Source organism: Ovis canadensis, chromosome Y (assembly GCF_042477335.2).
Source record: "Ovis canadensis isolate MfBH-ARS-UI-01 breed Bighorn chromosome Y, ARS-UI_OviCan_v2, whole genome shotgun sequence".
In the NCBI taxonomy this organism is placed as follows: domain Eukaryota; kingdom Metazoa; phylum Chordata; class Mammalia; order Artiodactyla; family Bovidae; genus Ovis; species Ovis canadensis.
In genome coordinates, this window is record NC_091271.1 from 9,383,469 (window position 1) to 9,398,364 (window position 14,896).

The 14,896-nt window shown below is 44.6% G+C and overlaps 1 pseudogene; it reads right to left on the minus strand.

Annotated features, from left to right (window-relative positions):
• LOC138431536 (MYND-type zinc finger-containing chromatin reader ZMYND8-like) overlaps positions 1-11,365 on the minus strand; it is an 86,909-nt pseudogene extending 75,544 nt beyond the window's left edge.
• Positions 11,366-14,896: the final 3,531 nt, after the last annotated feature.

Genomic DNA, 14,896 nt, shown 5'->3' on the forward strand with positions numbered 1-14,896 from the left:
GATGCGTGTGTGTGTGTGTGCTTGCCCAGATTAAACAGTGAGCATAAAAGCACTTGGCAAATAAGAGACAAGTAGAGAGGAGGGCTGGGGTGGCGGATGGGACACTTTGGGAATCTGGGATTAGCAGATGCAAACTATGATGTGTAGACAAACAGCAAGGTCCTTCTGTATAGCACAGGGAACTACAATCAATATCCTGTGATAAACCATAATGGAAAGGAATATGAAAAACTATGTGTGTATATAACTGAATCATTTTCTTATATAGTCGAAATTAATACAACACTGTACATCACCTATACTTCAATAAAATAAATTTTAAAAGACAGAAGACAGAACCTAAATGGAGAGTGTGCTCACAAGTGAACATAGAGCAGGTAAGCCTGCCCACCACATCCCTAACAAGGACCATGCTAAGAGAACAGGCAAGTTGGAGAGGGATTCCACCACTTCCCGGTCCCCTTTAATTCCTAGAAAGATCCAAGGTTGGCCCTCCCCTATCCAACCACTGGCACTCACATTGCTAGTATACTTGGCAGTGTCTGCAGCGACATCAGCTGAAGCAGTAGTGATGGGCGTGCTGACTGAAGATGCAAGGGTGCTCATGGTAACTGAGCTGGTCACCAGGGGCCACAAATAGGTGCTGGTCACCAGGGTGATTGTGGAGGTGGATGGGTTCTGTGTGATCTCTTTCTGCTGGACACCTGAAAAAGCAAACGTTCTTGGTCACCCACAGCCTGGGGAAGCCTGTCCCATCTGGAAGCTGTGGTGGGAGCAGGGTCCAATCCACACTCTTTGAGTTTCTCTTTTTCAAAGAACAGAGATTGTCACATTGGCCAAATTTGAGCAAGGCTCCAAGGAGCCCTTTCTCAGTAAGTCCTCCACCTGGGTCTTTAAGTTTCCAGCAGCTCAAGGCTGCATACTAGGATGACCCCCCCCCCTCAACGCCTTTAAAGTCCCCACCTAAGAAAACTCAAGGCTGCCAATAAAATTGACTATTTGCTCCAGTCAACACTTAAGGATAGGGCCCATTGCCCAGTCTCTATGGGAGGGCAGAAGCCTACCTTTAAGAGGTACCAGAGTTACCAAACCCAGATATTTCACATGGACCAATACCCCCTTCCCACTTTGTGTAAAAGTGTCACTTTCCAACTCTATAGAGTTCCCATGATTCCCCCTGCCTATTCCCAGATTCTCCCTTTAAAACCCCAGTCCCCTGTGTACACATTTGGGTTGATGTCAGTTCATGCTGGACATTTTGCCCTACTGCGATAGTAAATAGCAGATTAAAATCTATCCTAACTACCTCAACTAGTTTTGAACAGTTTTGTTTATGTTTAACAGCACAATCTGGGAATTAGGAACCATACCATCAGTGAGCTCCTTCTTGCCAGCTCCCAAGTTCCCCTGGAATGCTCATTATACTTAACTGTTATGAATTCAGGAGCCTGGAACTGCCCATCCCAACTTGAAAGATCCCAGACCTGGTTCGGCCATAGCAAAATTTCGGACAGCAGTATCAATCTGGCTGTACTCCCATACTCTGTGTTCAATCTTTGGGTCTTCCTCCACCCCAAGCTTTGAAGAGTTTCACTGGGGGCCAGTTCCATATCTGGCTACTCTTTTATTTCACAACGTGCTGCAACTCTTACCAGTTCTCCTCCTCATGGTGCACTCAGTATGTGAGAGTTCCAATCCAAGAGCCCAATAATGAAGGATCTCAATGCAGGTTTCCTCATGAAACAAGACCAGTATCAGTCCTCATGAGAACCAGACAAACTAGTCCCCATCAGATCAGCACTTTGTTCCGCTTTCATCATCCCAGAAAGAGACTCCAGCTGGGAGCTGTCATTCAGCACTTTGGCAATGGTTCTTGACACTGGCTCTTCTTGCACTGGGTGGCAGGTGCTAATCCCTTGGTATTAAGGTATCCTTTATCATCCACTTCACACACTCTACTCTTTCAAAAATAATGCCCAGGGGTTCATCAACATGCACAAAGATACTTATACAAAGATATTTATTGTAGCAATGCTTACAACAGATAAAAACTGGAAGCAACTGAAATGTCTATCAGGATGCAAATATTTTATTAAATAAACTGTGGAATATTACACACCAGTCCAAAAGAAAAAGAGAGCCATATGCACTGACATGGATTGCTCTCCAAAACATGCTGATGGGTAGGGGGAGAAAAAGGTAAGGATAGTACAATTTTTATGTGTTCAAAGAGGAAAAAAAAGTAATAACTTTATGAAGTCATTTATGTATATATAAACACACGTAGATAAATATATGTGATACATGAATTAGAGAAAGATCTCATGGTTAACAATACCTCTGAGAAAGGGTGCAGAAAGAAACAGAGAGTCAATAAAGACAACAGATTGTTATGTGTCTAGGCATCCATTTCACCCCGTTTTAAGAAGATGTGTATACACTGTATATGAAATGAAATTGAAAAAGAAAAAAAGCAAGCTGCCAAATAATTTTTAAAAATAATGCCAAATGGCTGTACTAGTTTGCATTCCCACCAACAGTGTAGGAGGGTTCCCTTTTCTCCACACCCTCTCCAGCATTTATTGCTTGCAGATTTTTGGATCGCAGCCAATCTGACTGGTGTGAAGTGGTACCTCATTGTGGTTTTGATTTGCATTTCTCTAATAATGAGTGATGTTGAGCATCTTTTCATGTGTGTGTTCGCCATCCGTATGTCTTCTTTGGAGAAATGTAGTACTGCCACTATGGAGAACAGTGCAGAGATTCCTTAAAAAATTGCAAATAGAACTACCTTATGACCCAGCAATCCCACCGCTGGGCATACACACCAAGGAAACCAGAATTGAAAGAGACACATGTACCCCAATGTTCATCGCAGCACTGTTTATAATAGCCAGGACATGGAAACAACCTAGATGTCCATCAGCAGATGAATGGATAAGGAAGCTGTGGTACATATACACAATGGAGTATTACTCAGCCGTTAAAAAGAATTCATTTGAATCAGTTCTGATGAGATGGATGAAACTGGAGCCGATTATACAGAGTGAAGTAAGCCAGAAAGAAAAACACCAATACAGTATGCTAACACATATATATGGAATTTAGGAAGATGGCAATGACGACCCTGTATGCAAGACAGGAAAAAAGACACAGATGTGTATAACGGACTTTTGGTCTCAGAGGGAGAGGGAAGGGTGGGATGATTTGGGAGAATGGCATTCTAACATGTATACTATCATGTAAGAATTGAATCGCTAGTCTATGTCTGACGCAGGATTCAGCATGCTTGGGGCTGGTGCATGGGGATGACCCAGAGAGATGTTTTGGGGAGGGAGGTGGGAGGGGGGGTTCATGTTTGGGAACGCATGTAAGAATTAAAGATTTTAAAATTAAAAAAATAAAAAACTAAAAAAAAATAATAATAATGCCAAATGGAATGTGTTAGGCCTCCAGGATACAGTGGCCATGAAAAGAAGGGAAAGTAAGCAAATAAAACAAGGACTATTTTCCTCCTGTCCATGTGGCAAAAAAGGAGAGGGTACCATGGAAAACAGAGCGGGGAGGCTCGGTACCTTTCACAGCCTGTCTCTTCGGATATCTTGTCCCCTGTGAAGACTGAGGCTGCTGCTGCTGCTGGCGCTGTATCTTCTGCATATGCCACTTTTAGGAGGGCGTTTGAAACCTGCTTGATGAGTTCCAGTCAACCTGCTGCATGGCCAGGGCAGTCTTCTTTGGTAAAAGCGGCCTCAGCCTTTGCACCGGGCTCCCCATGGTGCTGGTGGCAGCACCGGCGGCTGGGCCGTGACCGTGCAGGTGGTGATGGCAGTGGCCGTGACCCTAGCCGTGGGAGTTTGGGAGGATGAATGGATGAGGACCAGCATTTCAGGGGCAACTGGCTGCCCGCTGTTGTGGCTGGTGGAGCTTTACTACCACTGAAGCCAATGCATGAAAAAACAAAACAGAAAGTAGATGGGACTCAGACTGACCTGCAGGGTCGCCGTGCCACTGAGTTCTATGTGACCATCCCAGGCTGCCATGCCAAAGACTTCCACATGAATGAGAACATTCTCACTTTATATTCTTAGGCCTCTTCTGCAGCATGTTCTAGCTTAAAACATCAGCTTCCTTGGATCAGGTGCTTGTTCACATCTGAGATACTTGCCAAAACCTTTGAGGTTCTGAGGCCAACTGACCCAGCCCCTGGCCTGGAGTTGCCCACCTGCCAGCCGATAACCCAGTGGATGAACAGAATCATTGAAAGTACCTTGTTTTACAAAATTAGAGTTCAGTAAGCACTGAGAAAGACTAACCAAAGTCCATCTGGATAATAACAAGAACGCTTTCCTTGGCCAGGAAACCTACAGAGCATGTACCCCAAGGAAATTGACAGCCTCCCAATGGCCAAAGCACTGAAGAACAATCACTGAGAAAAGTGGGTATTGTTCTCATCTCTTTTAATTCGTTCCAGAATAGTCTCAGCATGGTCCTGGCACCTTGACACCTAACACTCAAGGCAACTCACACCAGGAACAGAACAATCCCCAGCAAAATGGTATTTATGGAGAATTTAGAAGAGTTGCTTTTGTTTTGACTGCAGTTATCCACATTGCATCTTTTATTCCGAGCAAAAATACCATCTTAACCTACTGTCTGGTAGTCAAGTTTATGTCCAAAATTGAAATCAGGTTTTGTTTTTTTCTTTTTTTTCTAAAAGAGCTGCTGCTTCAGATAAAAAATATATTAAGGCAGTAATTGTATGATCAGGTCTTGGGAATGCCAAAAATAGTAAATACAAGTGACTAGAGTTTGAAAAACACTGCCCTTCAGAATGTATCTACTGGGAGGAACTGGGCTATGAGTGTGGAGGGCAGGATTTCAATAGGCAACAGGGCAAATTTGGAGGAGAACTGTTTTAGACAAGACATGCCCAGGAATAGGCAGAATTTTGGTGAACAAGGACAGACAGGGAGAAGGACTGGCCAGAATGCAGGTTAGAGCCAGAAGCATTGAGCAGCGGAGAAGGGGTGACCACAAGAATATTCATCTGTGAGGGGAAGGGGGCCACCTCTGACTGCAGGGGCTCCAGGAACTGGAGAGATGAACATGCATCCCCAGAGAGGATTCTCTCATGTTCACACACACACACACACAAAAACAACCCACAACAACATCAAAACTGGTGTAAGTCAGCATTCTTGATCTCAGACGATGTGCCTGGACACATCGTCACACATTTTTAAAAAGGACTGAACGTGAAGTCACTAAGTCTTGTCCAACTCTTTTCCAACCTCATGGACTATAGCCTGCCAGGCTCCTCTGTCTATGGGAGATTCCAGGCAAGAATGCTGGAGTGAGTTGCCATTTCCTTCCCAGGGGACCTTCCCGACCCAGGAAAGAAATCTGGGCCTCCAGGACTGCACACACATCCTTTACTATCTGAGCCACCAAGGAAGCCCTTAATGACAACACTTCTTTTAGGGCCCAGCATGCTTCTGCTGCATGACTCCATGCCTGTCATTTTTAGATTTCTATCACCCTAAAAAGACAGGAGTTCTTAATTATTCTAGGGGAAAGTTTCAGTTAACTGTGGGTCTGTGACAACCAAGGAGTGTGAAAGAAAAAGTGTGCTGACAGGCTGATTTTTCTGCCTGGGGGTGGGGGTGTCTTGGTCATTACACAACTGACTCGCCCTTTTGCTCCTCTGGGGAAGAATTCAGCCAAAGTCCTAGGTAGGAACACAGGGTGGTGCTGGGAGCAGATCTCTACCTAGAGTGAGGAGCCCCCATCCTTGCCTAGGACAATCTTTTGGATATCAGTCACAGCCACTGCCCCTTCCCCTTGTAGGGGCAGAATTGGCTTTGAGCTTGGCCCTTCTAAAAGGCAGAGCTCCCACAGGCAAGGCTTCTAATCTGCAAAAGCAACTTTAGTGCCTCTCATTTCAGCCATGTGATTAAAAAATATTCTGTCTTTGTCATTATGCTAGCCCAATAGGTCCATAGGCAAAGGGCAACCAGGAAAAGATCCTTTTCCTCTCTCATCTTGCAAAAGCAAATAGCTGGCTTTCTGGCATGTTTACCACTCTGATAGAGTCCCAGTGGAGCTCTTTCCAATTAAAACAAACAAACAAACAAAAACAACAGAAACAGAAGTATGCAATCTGAAAACATTCCAGGCTTGACACACCCTTGGGCAGTTTTAATTTAAACACTAAAATATTTTAATTTCTAAAGGATACTAATGGTTTAATGGGGGCAGTGCTGGCGATGGAGGAAAGGCCATGGAAAGTTTCATTTGTCCTAAAACTTTAGGAATATATAATCACCTGTAGTCTCATAGAGAAGAGAACTTCTTAAATGTCAACACTCCAAAGTGATCCCACCCAGCTAGCCTACTTATATCAGACTTAGGTCACTGTCTTGTACATTAATAAAGGGCTTTTAAAGAGAAGGCTGGAAATGACAGATGTGATACAGGTTAAGTGTAGTCATGGTCCTGAAGTGAGCTCACTTAGCCTCTGCTCCAGGATCTCTAGCAAGAAAAGCCAGAGGATTCAGATTCTGTGTATAAGTTGAACTCCTAACTGAAGATTGGTTGGAGGTTACCAAGCACTCTCAAAAACACCCATCACTTAAACTTATGAGTTAAAGCATACCTTTGAAAAGATGCTCAACTGCATTCTGATGTGAAGTCGATTCTTCAAGACTGCACTCATACTCGGGTGGCTCTGGATTTCAACCTGTGCAAAGTTCCTCTAACTGAATTATTGTTTCACAATCATCCATTGCTTAAAAGCCCCACACACTCAGATTCTGTGTATAAGCTGAACTCCTAACTGAAGATTGGTTGGAGGTTACCAAGCACTCTCAAAAACACCCATCACTAAATAAACTTATGAGTTAAAGCATACCTTTGAAAAGATGCTCAACTGCATTCTGATGTGAAGTCGATTCTTCAAGACTGCACTCATACTCAGGTGGCTCTGGATTTCAACCTGTGCGAAGTTCCTCTAACTGAATTATTGTTTCACAATCATCCATTGCTTAAAAGCCCCACACACTCGGAGGATTCTAGAGAAAATTCAGTCAGACACCAGTGAAAGGAAAAGCTCAGCTTCATTTTATCAACTGGAGTACTTTTTTATTTAGGGTGTGAAACACAAGCTCTTTTCATGCACTCATATGTTTTTCCATTTTCACTTTGACTGACAGGAAGCTCAGAGCCAAATGGAAGCCTGACGTTGCTACTTCTGAAGGCTGAAATAGTTATTTTCATGTACAAACATTCCCCCAGATCTCTCACTATTCTATTTTCATCTTTCTCACTGTCTTGATTTCCATTCTATCAGTATATCGCAAATCCTTCCTGGAAGGGGTGAAAACAACCACCAAACAAAACACCTATTTGAGAAAGAGAGGAATAGTATAAATGTATCATTCATAGGAACACTGTCACAGGCTGCTGCTGCTGCTGCCGCTTAGTTGTGTCAGTTGTGTCCGACTCTGTGTGACCCCATAGACAGCAGCCCACCAGGCTACTCCGTCTCTGGGATTCTCCAAGCAAGACTCCTGGAGCAGGTAGCCATTTCCTTCTCCAGTGCATGAAAGTGAAAGTAAAGTTGCTCAGTCATGTCCGACTCGTAGTGACCTTAGGACTGCAGCCTACCAGGCTGCTCCGTCCATGGGATTTTCCAGGCAAGAGTACGGGAGTGGGTCTCCATTGCCTTTGGGACACAACAATTCCACAAACTTCATGGAATAAATGCCACCCCTTTTGCTTTCTACAACATCAGATGTGGTCCCTCAAACCCCAATCCACATAGAGTTGGATGTTTCAGATGCCATTCATAATTTTAAGGGATGGGGTGGTGATCCATCCTTCCTGACTGACTCAACTGCCTCTCTCTCTTGCTGCCCTGTGTCACTGAGAGACAGTCCCTCCTCTTTCAATGAACTGCCAAACTGAGGTTCCGGAACAGTTCACAATGATGCAAACACAGAGGAAAAACTGCTCAGAACACTTCCCCGCTCCTGCTTTAAGCAGCCAGACTAGGAAAGCCCCAGGGGACACAAAACTGAGATGATAGCTCCTGTCAAAAGCTGTGTGTTGTCTGTTTAGTCACTAAGTCATGTCCAGCTCTTTGGTGACCCCAGGGACTATAAAGCCCACCAGACTCCTCTGTCACGGAATTCTCCAGGCAACACCACTGGAGTAGGTTACCATTTCCTTCTCCAGGAGATCTTGCTGATCCAAGGATCAAATTCGTGTCTCCTGCATTGGCAGATGGAGTCTTTACCACTGAGCCACATAATGAAACCTGACTATCCCTGTATGTGAGTCTGAGTGAATTCTGGGAGTTGGTGATGGACAGGGAGGTGTTGCATGCTGCAATTCATTGGGTCGCAAACAGTCAGACACGACTGAGCGACTGAACTGAACTGATCCCTGTATGTAACTCACAAAGTACAAGAGGTTTTGTGGCTATCATCTCCAATTTGTCCTTAAGCCATGTCCCTTTGGGTCCTTAATTAATTCTTCTCTTTCTCGGGCATACCATCTCCCACTTGCCAAGCCAGCTGAGAAATTCTCTGACTGCTTTGCCAATGGGACAAATATCCTTCAAATATTCCTATGTTCTGTAGGGTGTCTGCCTGCATGCCTGGGGTGTGGCAGGTTTGAGAGCAGCCACTGCTGGTTCAGTCCCTAACAGCAGCAGCTGTTAAGACCTGCTAACACTCAGGCAGCAGTTCACAACTAGGGGAGATTTCGCTTTGTCAAGACACTTTTGCAGGACACCACTGGATAGATGCTACTTATATCCAGTTGGTAAAGGCCAGAGATACCGCTAAACATCCTTCAATACTCAGGACAAAGAATTATCTAGAATAAAAAGTCAATAGCACCAAGGTTGCAAAACATCAGGCCCATGTCAGTTACATGCAAATATGGCAGACCACAGGCACAGGTGCATATCATACAATGCCCCTTGGATTTCTAGAGGCCTAAAGAAGAACTCAGCAGTCTGGTCCCACCGACCCGAAAGGGCTTATAGTCTAGTAAGAAAATGTATTTTGAGATGCCTGGGCAGCGTGAGGGGAGGTAAGGTAGAATAAATTCATCAAGGTCTTTGACCTGAACACTTTCAACAGTGTCAGTCTTGTCCAGGGTCTTAACATTGACAAACATTTTAGGTATATTTGTGAACATACTGGAAAAAGAAACTGCTTAGGTTCAAAATGACTTGACTGCTAGAAGCAACCGTTCCTTTCTAACAGACTTCTTTTCCGGTGCTCAAGGTCAACCACATTGGATATCAAAAAGGTAAAAGGTGAGCAGGCCCAGCTTAAGTCCTTGTCCTGCTCAGTAACTAGCTATGTGACCAGGAGCTAATCCAAGCTTTGTTGTGCCACACTTTCTGATGTCAGAGGGTGACACGACATGCAACACTACAAATGGCAAGGTGACATCCTCAGACCAAATCAAGAAACCAGAAACTGGTACAGTCACTCACCCTCCTCCTTGGGAGAAGGTTCTCTGGCTTCCTTCCTATATTTTTGACCCTCCTATGCAGAATGGTGTTTTCCTAAATCTATGTCAAGTCCACTCTTTGAATCGGAGTCCAGGCCCAAATGCACTGTTGGGGATTCCACTTCACCTTTTCCCTTCAGCATATCCTTTGTGGGATGAGGCAAGGGTTTTGCTTTGTCTGAAAAGTCCTTCTCAAGCTGGGGGCTCATCTTCTCCTAGACTGCTCTTGGGTCCACTTTCTCACTGGCTGGTGACATGCTTTCAGCTCCTCTTCCATCTCCACTGGGTTCAGCAATTTGGCCTTTTTTCTTGACAGCACATGGCTTTTTGTACATCTGAGCCCCCTCTTTTCTTCAGCATCTTCTGGCTCTTTCTTGGACCTTTGCTCCTCATCATTCATAGAGTCATTTCAACTACTATCTGACTTCTCAGAATCCCCTGAACTGCTATGGTCGACAGGCATATAAACATCTGCTGAGATTTCATGTATGCCTAAGCAAACGAACAGATAAACCTGAAACAAACAAGCAAACCCAGCATGTAGTGTAGTCATAGAATAAAGAGCAGGACCAAAACCCCACAAATATTTTCCATGCTCACTGCTGGAATAAAAAGGAATATACAAGGCATCACACTGGCCTGGTGGGGTTAGCAGTAGACTTAAGTTGCAGCTGACTACAGGGAACAAATGGAACTTGCTGGCAGAGCATCATTTACTGACATTCAGAGATGACAAGGGACCAAACAACATGAATTTCTGATTTATCCAGAGCTCAATCTTGCCCGCATATGTAACACACCAGGACACAGAGAATGGGAGGCATGGAAGCAAATGATACACAGGAGTTGTTAAAACTCATTTAACATTTAACTGAACATTTTCAGTTCAGTTCAGTTCAGTTCAGTTGCTCAGTAGTGTCCAACTCCTTGAGATCCCATGACTGCAGCACATCCAACTGTTTTTCTATTTGTAATTGAGTCCAGAGGAAAGTCACCCATTTCCATGCCTCAAGCAAAAGGAAAAATGATAAAACAGCAGGAGTTTCCTACATATACAAGCAAAAATGGGAAAATCTCTTTTCTAACAAGAATTTCATTTAACCCATTTATGTTTTCTGCTCCTGGTAGTGAGTCTCATCCATCTGTAGGTAAATAATCTGATACCCGACAATTTTGAAAAGACGAAATCCCCATCAGCTCTGTATTGTCTTCATTCTAGAGCAATGGTTACCCTGAGTGGGATCACAGAAGAGAAAATCATAAAAGGGTAAGAACCACCAACAGCCCAGCAGGATCAGGAGTGAATGATATCCACCTCCTCCAAGACTCAAACGGAAAGAATCTAAAAACCAAATTGGGTTTAATTTCTGGATCTCAGGGCTGGTGCAATTAGTAACTAAAGGTTGGCCAACAGAATGACAAGCGTGGCCACACATGCTTGGATACTGGAGCCCAAAGTAGGTGAATTCAGATCCTGCTTCTCTGCTTCTACTAGTTGTGTGACCCTGAATGAGTGAACTACCTGTCTAAGCCTCTGTCCCTTCCCCTGGATAATGGGTGTGATAATAGTATCAACCTTCCAGGACAATCTACACACAGTTCAAGGGGCATAGGAAGTCCTCCGTAAATCCTTAATAACAATGACAAAACGAGGACCTAGACCAGCTGCCTGCAAGGACCCAAGACACACACCTCACTGTGCTTTGCAACTCTCTATATCTTGTCGAGATTTGGCTGGAATCTGCTGTGAATCTGCCCCTTGGGAGAGAGGAGAAGAAAAAGGAGCAGACTGCTGCTGGACAGGCTCACTCACCTCCATCAGGTTCATCTTAGCCTTGCTTTGATCTTGAAGACACCACCACACTCTTGTGAGATCAGGCACTGGAGGGAAATAGCGAATAACACTCATCACTTGGCTTCTTCTAGAAAACACGTTCTTGCGTTCAGGAGGAAAAAACTTTAAATACCTCCATCGTTTATCCCAACAATATTATCTACTTGACTGCCTAGGCTGACTTGGACATAAGAGGCTGAGAGAACTTTTGGCCGGTTTCTACTGAACTATCACCTACTTTCAATATGGAAAATGCACTACTCCAGCCAGATGGTTGGTTTCCATGAAGCTCAGCATCATTGTGGATCCTCCAAGGTCAAAGATTACACTATTTTCAACCTCAACAACACTTTGCTTGGAATTTCAGGTCCAGATTAGCATGGGTTTGTAACATAGAGTGGTGCTGATCCTCACAGAGAATATGGTGATAAAGATGGGGAGATCAGCTCATTTACCCAGAGACTTCATTCTTTGTCAACCTGGTCTGGAGCTCAAATTAGAAAGAAAGGGAATGTAGGGGTCCAGCCCCAGTGGATCTAGGGAATTCGAAGCAGAGACTGCATTGGTGAGGGAAAAAACTTATTTATTTATAAATATAAGATTCGATTAGGAAGGAATAATGTAGTAGGAAAATTAAGTGGAGAAAAGAGGCTGAATAACTTGGTTTATGTGGAAAGCCAATAAGGTTCCAGACAAGGAGCTTGCACCATCTATGTTAGGCCACTGGCATCCATTTGAATATTGGATAGTGCCCCGCCTTGGGCTCCCTCTCTCATGGATCTTAGAAGCTGGGACAAGTAAGTATACATAGCGAGCCTCCACACCCCAGATGGGAATTCAGCCTGAAAACAGAGTAAAGAGAAGACACAATTTTACGTATACATACATCCCATCAATTTTGGATTTCCTCCCCATTTAGGTCACCACAGAGCAGAGTCGAGTCCCCTTGTTCTTTTACTTTTCTCAAAATGAAGGTTTTGTTTGTTTGTTTGTTTTTATAACTGGGGGTTAATTCTTATACAGTATTGTGATGGTTTCTGCCATGCATCAACATTAATAAGCCATAAGTATATATGGATTCTATCCATCCTGGAGCGTCTCTCAAATCCCTTTTTACGCTATTCTTCTGGGTTGTTCTACAGCACTTCCTTCATATGCCCTGCTTAGTGCAGATGAAAACCTGAAACATGATTTTTCTGCACGAAATATGTAATTTTCTCTATTTCCCATGTGAAAACATGGGTGCAGATATTTCTACCTGAAATAGAAAACCTTTATTTCATGTTTGAAAATCTACTTGTATACTTTGCCTCATCATGTATGGAATCTTGCCTGTTTCACATATGGATATCTGTGGACATGTTTTCCTACACGAATGGGGTATTCTAAATATTTCAGATATGAAACTTTGAGCATACACTTCCCTGCTTGAATTGTATACATTTCCTATATGAAAATCTCAGTGAGTGGGATGGAAACAACCTAGATGTCCATCAGCAGATGAATGGATAAGAGAACTGTGGTACATATACACAATGGAGTATTACTCAGCCATTAAAAAGAATACATTTGAGTCAGTTCTAATGAGATGGATGAAACTGGAGCCGATTATACAGAGTGAAGTAAGCCAGAAAGAAAAACACCAATACAGCATACTAACACATATATATGGAATTTAGAAAGATGGCAATGATGACCCTGTATGCAAGACAGCAAAAAAGACACAGATGTGTATAGTGGACTTTTGGACTCAGAGGGAGAGGGAGAGGGTGGGATGCTTTGGGAGAATGGCATTGAAACACGTATACTATCATGTAAGAATCGAATCGCCAGTCTATGTCCGATGCAGGATACAGCATGCTTGGGGCTGTTGCACAGGGATGACCCAGAGGGATATTGTGGGGAGGGAGGTGGGAGGGGGGGGTTCAGGTTTGGGATTGCATGTACACCCGTGGTGGAGTCATGTCAATGTTTGGCAAAACCAATACAGTATTGTAAAGTAAAATAAAGTAAAAATAAAAATAAAATAAAAATCTCAATGATAGTTTACCAACATGAAGTATGTAATTAATACCTGGGGAACGAATATGGACTTGGAATTATCTCTGCTTCATAAGTGAAATTTTGGGCACCACTGTTTCTTGTTGAAATACTTAATTCTTTGTATTTCTAATGTATAAAATAAGGACTGTCTACCATGAAATATGGAGTTCTCTATATTGCCTGTATCAAAATCTAGGCATCATTCTCCTTCATGAAATTTGAACTTCTTTATATTTCACAGAATGAACATTTTCCTGTGAGAAATAAAGAAATCTATGCATTTCATGTGAAACACTAGTTCCTCAGTCTCTGAATCACCTGTTTGCATTTGTTTCTCTGTGCATTGCACACGGGTGTGTACACGTGTGTACTTGTGTCACCTGTTTGTGTGTGTTTGTGTGTGTGTGTGTGTGTGTGTGTGTGTGTGTCTGGGAGGAGCTCTGTTCCTCTGGGAAGTGCATCACGTGCGCACAACCTTAGCCACCCGGGTGCCTGCTCTAAGCTGCAGGCCGTGGGGAGACCATAGGCCAGGGGCTCCAGGGTGGTTTTCATGGGGCTGCATTGTCCGCCCCGGAAAGCCAGAAGAGGAAAGTGCTCTGCTTCTTCCTCTGAGCATGCCTGCATTCCTGCCACTACTCAAGCCCAAGGCACAAGTTTAGGGATGATTCTGCAGCAGGTGAACGGCAGTGACATCGGTGTAAGCTGGCCCCTACCCTGCCCCCTCCCTCCTCATCCCCACCCCCTGCCCGTGGCATTCACTTTGTATCCGAGGTGAGCACCTCTATCCCTGAGGTACCCAGGAACCCTATCTCACCTGTGTGGATCTCTGAGCACATGGAATTGCCAGCTGCCCCAGAGGCAATTTCAAGCTTGAGGATGATTGCAGCGTCAGGTGGCCTGGCTCTCCCAGTCGCTGGTCAGGCACTGCCGCACTGTTCATCAGGCAAATGGCTTGCGTGGACCCGTCCACTTTGCACTGGGACGTGTTTGGCCACAGGGTCACCAGGGGCCAGAAGGCCCAGAATTCTAAGGGGCGTGTCCCAGGAGCCAACGCCTTTAGACTCCATTCGATTGGTTACTTGATGAGGTCTGGAGGTCAGGGTGGAGAGTTCAGCCCCTTCCCGCCACCATACTAGGCTTGCGTGGTGGCGCAGGGTTCTGCGCTTGCAGGCTTCGCTTTCCCTGCTCATTGGCTGTGGGCAAGTAACCTGTTCTTAGTACCACGTAAACTGAGGGCAGGGGGTGGGCTGTGCTGGCTGTCTGCTGTGCTCTCGTGTCCAGCTTGTTTGCAGCCCAGGGCTATGGGGAGAACAGCATGGAGAGTGAGACGGGGCCAGAGGAAGGCGGCAGCACCCCAGGATCCTGGATCTTAGTTGTGAGACCGGGTCTTCACGAGGGAGGGGCCCTGGGGCCTACCAGCCTGGTGGGGGCGGCAGAGGTGATGCAGGCCCCAGGTGGAGCACCAGGCGAGGAGTCCACCCTCTTCTGGGT